The sequence below is a fragment of the Nicotiana tabacum genome, chromosome 11 (genome assembly GCF_000715075.1).
Source record: "Nicotiana tabacum cultivar K326 chromosome 11, ASM71507v2, whole genome shotgun sequence".
NCBI classification, from domain to species: domain Eukaryota; kingdom Viridiplantae; phylum Streptophyta; class Magnoliopsida; order Solanales; family Solanaceae; genus Nicotiana; species Nicotiana tabacum.
Window position 1 is genome coordinate 68,871,746 of NC_134090.1, and position 9,100 is coordinate 68,880,845.

At 37.5% G+C, this 9,100-nt stretch overlaps 1 non-coding gene across 1 annotated transcript; it reads left to right on the forward strand.

Annotated features, from left to right (window-relative positions):
- The first annotated feature begins 234 nt into the window (after positions 1-234).
- On the forward strand, positions 235-346 carry LOC142166621 (small nucleolar RNA R71). The gene has a single exon (XR_012697024.1). It is a non-coding gene; the product is annotated as a small nucleolar RNA R71 (small nucleolar RNA).
- Positions 347-9,100: the final 8,754 nt, after the last annotated feature.

Consider the following 9,100-nt stretch of genomic DNA (forward strand, 5'->3'; position numbering starts at 1 on the left):
GTGGCCATATTTTCAACCATGGAGTTAGCCGGGTCTAGAGCCACTGAGTGAACCACAGGAGTGATTGGAGCGTTTCTTGTTGTCTATCCTGAGTTTTGTGCCATCTTGTCAAGTAGGATTTTGCTCTCCCTGAATGTTTTGCTCAAAAATGCTCCACCTGCTAAAGCATCAACATTGGCTTTCAAAGTATCTGCTAAACTCATGTAAAATCTCTACCCCAATATCTGCTCTAGAATACCATGATGTGGACACGTAACTAGCAGACCCTTGAATCTCTCCCACGTTTCGTGTAGCGTCTCAGTTGGTTTCTGTCTAAACCTCAATATCTCATCAATTTGCTGAGCATTCTTGTTGGGTGGATAAAATTTGTTCAAATATTGCTTGACTAATTCCTCCCAAGTAGTGATGGAGTTGATGAGGAGTGAATTAAGCCAAGTCTGAGCAACTCCTGTCACTAAGAATGGGAACAACAACAAACGTATTGCTTCCGGTGTCACGTTGTGTTGCCTCTGCATGGCACAAATTGACAAGAAATTCTTTAGATGCTGCTGAGGATCTTCAACGTATGACCCAGAGAATAGTCCCTTATTCTGTAATAGATGTAGCATGTTATTTGTGACGTGGAATGAATCTGCTTGTATCTAAGGGACTACAATGGTAGTTGCTAAGTTGTCAGCGGTGGGTTGTGCCCAAGCATATATTGATGCTTCCGGCACAAGCGGTGCTACACCTTGATCATTTCGGTCATCCACTGTGTTTCTATTGTTTGGGTCATTCACGTTGTCTCTGTTGTTTAGATTATCGTCTTCCATGTCTGGTTCAAGTTTTTCGGTTGAGTTATGTTGTTGTTTGCCTTTCCTGTTTGCACGTTTAATGCCTTGAATACCTTCTTAGGATCTGATAATGCTTCGAACAATTCACCAGTTCTTGAGGAGTTTCTAGGCATGCACCTGTAACAACCATAACTACAAACGTTAGAATTTCAATGGTTAGTTTAAATAGAAGAAAATTGATTGCACTAAGAATTTTTGCACTTCTTTTTAATTGCAATCAATAACACCGTTAGTTCCCTAGCAACGACACCAAAATTTGATCACACCCGACTATGTCTTATAAAAAGTACAAAGTGGTCGCTGCAAATATATTTCGGTTAACAAGTCCGGAATCGAATCCCACAGGGAATTAACCTATCAATCATAGCTATTGGACTAACAGAAATTCACGTATTCAATCTTCAGAGATATTTGAATAACAAAGTTGGTGTTTATTAACTAAATATTATGTAATAAAAATGCAGTAATTAAGAACTAGCTATGAACTATTTGTAAGCAAGAATGAGGATTGGCTAAGGTTATGATTTCCCCTCTTGTCGGAATCCTTTCAACTACGTTTGCTATAAATTTGCCTAAGTTTTCTCTATCGATCATGAGCACTCTAACTGTCGTAACTCTCTCCCGAATAATTACAATAATATACTATATATATTCTCCCGAATTACGCTAGCTAGCCTTGGTTACAACTCACTTAGATCGCACCCAAGGTTTCGTTATCCCTAATCCCACCCTTAAACCCTTCGTATTGATCCCTCATATACGTTAGGAGTTGTGTTGTTTAACAACTACCTAAATATGCACTATCTCCCGAGTAATGCATACTAAATAGGCACAGCCGATTGAGGGCCCTTCAATCAACAACAATCACAATATAGTTGAACAAACAGAGAAAATATTAGGGCAAATCTATATTAACATATCAAGAAATTCATCCTCCAAGAGGTTCCATCAAAACCCTAGATTAGGAGTTTAGCTACGCATAATCGTTTTCACAATCATAACAATAGAATTCATAATCAGTGCTAGAAACAAGAGGAAGAAAGGTAAAACTCTATGCCGAATCTTCGGCCTTGTCTCTTGCATGTTCTTGCCTTCAACAATCCTTCAAAAACCTTGATACCTTCTTTTTGGGTGAGCTGGGCTTCTTATAGGTTAAGGAGAGTCGCCCTCGAACTTACGAATTTATCCCTGAAATAAAATTCCTCGGAGTGACGTGCGCGGCCGCGGTTGGACCGCGCATAATGCATTCTTTTCTACCTATTGAGCGCAGCCTGAGTGCGGCCGCAGTTGGCCCACGCTCCTGGAGCTCAATTGTCTTCCTTTTTTTTTCTTCTTTCGCGCACAAAATTCATAATTAGAGCCATTTGTTGTCATTTACCCTTCATATAGAAATAAAGTATAGCTAAGTTGGGGCATAAATGGTCGCTAAACTACATAAATATAGCTTATCAACATACTTTCAGTATTGGCAGGAACCATAAGCAATAATACTTTTTGAGGTGAGTCACGTTCCAATTGCTAGGTAATTTGACTCCATATTGATTTTCCAACTCGTATGATCCTTTACTGATGATAGCTGAAACCCGATAAAGACCTTCTTATGTTGGTCCCAGCTTCCCGGCATTGGCTTCCCGAGTGCTCTGAGTCACCTTTTTCAAAACAAAGTCTCCTACCTTGAAGTAACAGAGATTGGCCCTGCGATTATAATATCTTTCCATCCTTTACTTTTGAACCACCATAGTCACATATGCCAAGTCCCGGTGTTCATCGAGCAAGTCCACCTTTACTAGTAACGCTTCATTGTTTACTTCTTCCTTTGATCGAGAAAACCTCAAAGTCAACTCCCCTACCTCCACGGGTACCAGAGCCTCCACGTCGTACACGAGAGAGAAAGGTGTTTCTCCCGTGCTTAACTTTGCCATTGTCCGATATGCCCATAGCATTCCTAGTAGCTCATCGGGTCACTTGCCCTTAGCATCTTCTAACTTCTTCTAAATATTCTGAATAATTACCTTGTTGGTCGATTATGCCTGTCCATTAGCACTTGGATGGTACGGTGAAGACATAATTCTCTTGATCTTAAATCCTTCCAAAAATTTTGTGACTTTTGATGTTATGAACTGCGACACGTTGTCACAAGCAATTTCCTTTGGTATTCCAAATCGACAAATTATGTGGTCCCATATGAAGTCGACCTTCACGTTCACTGATCTTTTGTTAATGACCTGCTTTAACCCATTTAGTGAACTAATCTGTTCGAACTAAAAGAAATCTCACCTTTCCGGGACCCGGTGGTAGAGGACCAACTATGTACATCCCTCAAGTCATGGCCACGGGAACAACACCAAATGCAAGAGTTCTGCTGGTTGGTGCACCAATTGTGCATGACGTTGACATTTCCACACTTTTGACAAATGCCTTTGCGTCTTGTTCCATTCAGGGTCAATAGTAACCTGCCCTGATCTACTTTAGAACTAACGAGTATGCACCAAAATGATTCCCGCAAACTAGTTGTGGACTTCTCTCATCACGTAGTCTGCCTCCGAGGTCCCCAGACATCGGTCCAATGGTCCTTGGGATGACCTTATGTGTAACTGCCCATCTATGAGGCAATAACGAGTTACTTTAGTTCGTAGTGCCCGGGACGCCTCACGTTTTTCAGGTAGTTTACCATGCCAGCGATACTCGACGAACTCGTTCCTCTAGTCCCAGACTAAGTTGGTTGAATTGACTTTACAGTATCAGTCCATGTCCAATACCGAATATAGAAGTTGGACGACAATACCGAAATCAGATCCTTTCATCTCTGTGGATGACCCCAAATTAACCAAGCATCTGCTTTCACATTTTCTTCCATTGGAATGTGGATGATTGACCATTGTTTGAATCATGTAAGAAACGCCTGAACCTTGTTTAAATACTGCTGCATGTGTTCTTCCTTTGTGTCAAAATCTCGTACACTTGGTTTACTACCAGCTGGGAATTGCATTTTATTTCGATGACCTCAGAGTCTAGTCCCCGATCTAGTTCGAGTCTTGCAACCAAAGCCTCATACTATGCTTCATTGCTAGTTAACATAACAGTTTTAATGGCATTCCTTAAGGTTTCCTCCCAGGGTGTGATCAGAACAACCACAAGACCGGACCCTTTTACAATGGAAGCTCTATCAGTAAACAAAGTCCAAACTCATGATGACGTTTTCGACATTAGCATTTATTCCTTAGTAGCCAAGGTCATTAACCCGAGACTGAAGTCGACCAAAAAATTGTCCAAAACTTGCGACTTGATTGCAATCCTGTGTTTGTACTCAATGTCAAATTCGCTAATTTTGATTGCCCATTTAACCAAATGTCCTGACAATTCAGGTTTGTGAAGGACATTCCTCAAAGGAAAGTTTGTCACAACGGCTATCAAGTGGCACTGAAAATAAGGCCTAAGATTTCGAGAGGCAACTACAAAAGCTAAGGCCAGCATTTCGAGGTGTGAATACCGAGTTTCCGCTTCTGACAATATTTTACTAACTAGTAAACAGAAAATTACGTGCCTTCTTCCTTTCAGACCAAAATGACACGTACCGCTACTTCCAAGACTACTAGATATATTAATAACTGCTCGCCTTCCCCTGATTTTGACAATAATAAGGAGATGGACAAGTACCTTTTTAGGTCTTTCAACGCCTGTTGGCATTCCGGGGTCCATTCGAAATTGTTCTTCTTTTCAGGAGTTAAAGAAATGATGACACTTTTCTGAGTATCTTGAGATAAACCTGCTTAGAGCCGCCAACCTTTCGGTCAGTCTCTGTACTTCTTTCACACTTGTCAATTGGTCCGAAATCTCCTCGATAGCTTTGAATTTATCGGGATTTACCTCGATCCCTCTTTGCTAGACCAGGAACCCCAAGAACTTACCGGAAACAACCCCGAATGTGATTTCTCCGGGTTGAGTTTCATGTTATCCCTCCTCAGAACTTCAAAAGTTTCTTGAAGATGTTTTAAATGATATCCTACATTCAAAGACTTGACTAGCGTGTCATCAATGTATACTTGCATTATTTTTCCAATCTGATTCTCAAAATTTTTAGTAACGAGCCTCTGATAAGTGGTTCCGGCGTTCTTGAGCCCAAAAGGCGTCACATTACACCGATATGTGTCAAAGCTCGTTATGAAAGAAGTTTTTTCCTGATCCTCCAAGTTTATCTTGATCTGATTGCCCGGAGTAAACATCAAGGAAACTAATTAGGTTGTGCCCAGTCGTAACATCAATCATTTGATCAATGTTCGGTTATGGGAATAAGTCTTTAGGGCATACCTTATTCAAATCCTTGTAGTCTAAGTACCTCCTAAACTTGTTATTCTTTTTAGGTACTATAACTATATTGGCTAACCATTACAAATATTTTACCTCCCGAATCGATCTAATATTGAGTAATTGAGTTACCTCTTCTTTAACAAACATGTTCCTGACCTCTGCTATCGGGCATTTCTTTTGCCTTACTGGTGGGAAATTTGGATCCACACAAATCTTGTGAACTGCAACCTCTAATGGGATACCTGTCATATTTGAGTGCGACCATGCAAAGCAGTCAACATTATCTTTAAGAAAATTTATAAATTCTAACCAGAGCTCGGGATTTAACTATGTTCCCAAATGAAACTTCCTTTTTCAAAAACTCTTCAAACAAGACCACTTGTCGAGTTCTTCCGCGGTCGACTTGGTCGCATCCGTCTCCTCTTGTACCTGGAAATATCCCGAAACCTGATGTGATTCCGATGACTCATTGCCTTTATCGTCTTCATTCAAAAAAGGAGAAGGCATCGACTTTATTTTGTGTATCCACGACATTATGAGGATTACATTGTAACCTATATCGTCATCTACTACTTCGAATAGAGTGGTTTTTGTTATTCCTTCAACATGTGTGGATACCAAAATCTTTCCTCGGGTTGTCATGCTTGTCAAGTTGAAGCCAACTAAGAGTTCTTTCGCTGGAATAATGTTCCCGGTCAACTTTGCTTGCTCCAGAACTCTCCATTGGACAATGTAGGCTGAACTTCCTAGATTAACCAAAACACGCTTAATTTTGAAATTTAAAACATTGAGAAAGATTACCAAAGCGTCATTATATGGCAGAAGAAGTCCGTATGCGTCCTCCTCCGTGAAGGTGATATCATCTTCTGCTACTTCCCAGAGTCTCTTGTTGTGAGTCACTGACATCTTTGTTTTCTTTGCCACTGAAAAGTTTACACCATTGACTTTGTTTCCTTCAAAGATCATGTTGATAGTCATCCTAGGTGACCCTCCAGCTACCTTCGAAGGCTCCATGTTGTCCCAGCTTCGGCCATTAAAAACTCCCTAAGATGGCCATTTTTCAACAATGTTGCCACCTCTTCATGAAGATGTTGGCAGTCCCCGGTTCTATGGTCGTGAGTCCCATGGTATTCACACCATAATCTAGGATCTCTTTGGCTAGGATCTGATCGGATCGGCTTTGGGAACCGTGTTTCTTTGATATTTCTCATTGCTAATACTAACTCTACCAAGCTGATATTAAAGTTGTAATTTAATAAGCTGGGATTTGCGGAGTCTCGGGCCCTTGGCACCTCCTTTTTCTGTAATGACCGAATGTTCCGGCCGCGATTGTCTCTTCTATGAGGAGCAAACCTATCCGATGACTGAAAACCTTTGTTGCTATGCCTGTTGGTCCTCTCATACGGTAGAGAATGGACTCTATATGACCGTCGATTTGCATAAAGTCGCTCTTAAACTTATCTTGGTTTTTGTCTCAACCCCGCACCTTGATCGATACTGAAGACCCAAGCTGATCGTCTTCTATCCTTATTTCTGACTCATAACGATTATGGACATTGCCTGAAACTCGAGCATGCTTTCCTTCGTTTTTTGGGAGGCATCAGAACTTAGTAGATTTAGACTCTTTGCGAATGTCTCCGCTGCCCACTCATCTAGAACCGCCGATAGTAGCATCCTTTCTTTCTGGAACTGAATCACAAATTCTTGCAGTAGCTCGGATTCACCCTTTATAATCCTGAATATGTATACCTTTCCGGCCTGAACCTTTCTTACTCCGGCATAGGCCTTAACGAACGAGTCTGCAAGCATTTCAAAAGAATCAATTCAATGCTCAGGTAATAGGGAGTACCATGTAAGGGCCCCCTTTGTGAGGGTTTCACCAAACTTTTTCAACAGAACCGATTCGATCTCATGTTGAGCCAAATCGCTTCCTTCCACTGCCATGGTGTAAGTTGTGATATGCTCCCGCGGATATGAAGTCCCATCGTATTTTGGTATATCCGGCATCTTGAATCTCTTCGCAATTAGTTCTGGTGCTTCACTTGGCTTAAACGACAACTGTGTGTATTTTTTTGAATCTGGACCTTAAACGACAACTGTGTGTGTGTATATATATATATATATATATTCGGTAAATTTTGGTATTTTTTTGAGTTTTTTTCATAAAATTAAAATAATACCTTAATGTTTCTGTACGATTATAGATTCATACAAAGACCTACATTAATTTTTATGATAAAAGTCCTAATAAGCAGTTCAGTACGATTCGGTTCAATCGATTCTTAAAAATTCATTATGATCCCTATATAATACATATAAACATAGAATAAGTTCATTCTTATTTTATTATTCATATTTCACAATTAGCACCCATAATTTATTATTTTTAGCCAGAACCCTAAACCCTTTTAGCTAAGATCGTTTCCTCATCTGGGTGTAAGAAAAGATCTCTCCTAAAGGAAATAGAGAAAATTATTGGAAGAAATATTGTTATGGGAACCTGGGAATCAATAAATCTACCTAGCATATGCTTCATCCGAAATCTCTATTGAAGCCCGCTAAATTTTTTAGGGCTATTTAGTATGAACAAAAATTTAAGGTTAAGCGGTTGTAATCAACAACAACAGATGGTTATTCATTTTTTTTTCTTTCAAAAATCGGAAAAGGGTTCAAAATGCCCCTAAACTATTGGAAAAGATTTAAAAATACCCTTTATCTACCTATTAGGCTAAAAATACCCCTTCATCCACCTTTTTGGTTCACTTATGCCCTTTGACCGTTAGGTCAATGCTAAATTAAAAATAATTATTATTCTTTTTGTAAAGCTTAAAAATAATATTTTGCAAAATATTTTCATTTTTTAAAACTAATGCACCAATAGTCCACTAATTTAGTAAAGTCTTCTTATTTTTTTTTTCAGTTTTTACAAAAAAATATTTTTTTTTAATTTTTTACAGTTTTTTAAAGTATTTTTTTTGTAAAAACTGAAAAACAATTTTGTAAAAACAGAAAAAAATGGTTTTAACAAAATATTTTAGTTTTTTAAAAACTGAAAAAAATATTTTCAACAAAATATTTTCGTTTTTGAAAAATATTTTTTTCAATTTTTTTTCAGTTTTTTTAAAAAAACAAAAATATTATTTCTTTAAAAAAAACTGAAAAACGAAAATAAAACGAAATGCTTTAAAAAAACTGAAAAAAATGAAAACGAAAATATTTTGTTGAAAATATTTTTTTCAGTTTTTAAAAAACGATAATATTTTATTAAAAACATTTTTTTCTTCTATTTTTACAATTTTTTCAGTTTTCACAAAAAAATGCTTTAAAAAAAGTTAAAAAAATAAATAAAAAATATTTTTTGTAAAAACTGAGAAAAAAGAGAAGACTTTACTAAATTAGTGGATTATTGATGCATTAGTTTAAAAAAACAAAAAATATTTTTTTAAGTTTTACAAAAAAAAAATTATTTTTAATTTAGCATTGATCTAACGGTCAAATGACATAAGTGAACCAAAAAAGTGGATGAAACGATATTTTTAGCCGAATAGATGGATGAAGAGTATTTTAAACCTTTTCTAATAGTTTAAAGGCATTTTAAACCCTTTTCCGTTCAAAATTAATGGTAAAAAGGTGACTGTTGCATTCTTGGACGCTATTGAATGCAACCTCAAACTCCTTGTGCACTGACAAGAAATGAGGACAAAAACACTTGTAAAGTAAGCCAAGTATGAAATTCTTCTAAACACGGAATATAAAACAAAACGACATTATTCAAAGTGATACCTTTAATTTTTAAAGTTCAAAATATTTCAAAGCTTATCAAGAAGTTCATGCAAAATTAAACTTTACTGAATGAAATATCTTAAATGGCAACAACTTCACTTAATTATTGCTATATAATAAAACTTTATTTTTATCACTTGTCCTATTACAATTTTTCCTTCTTTCGATATAAATAT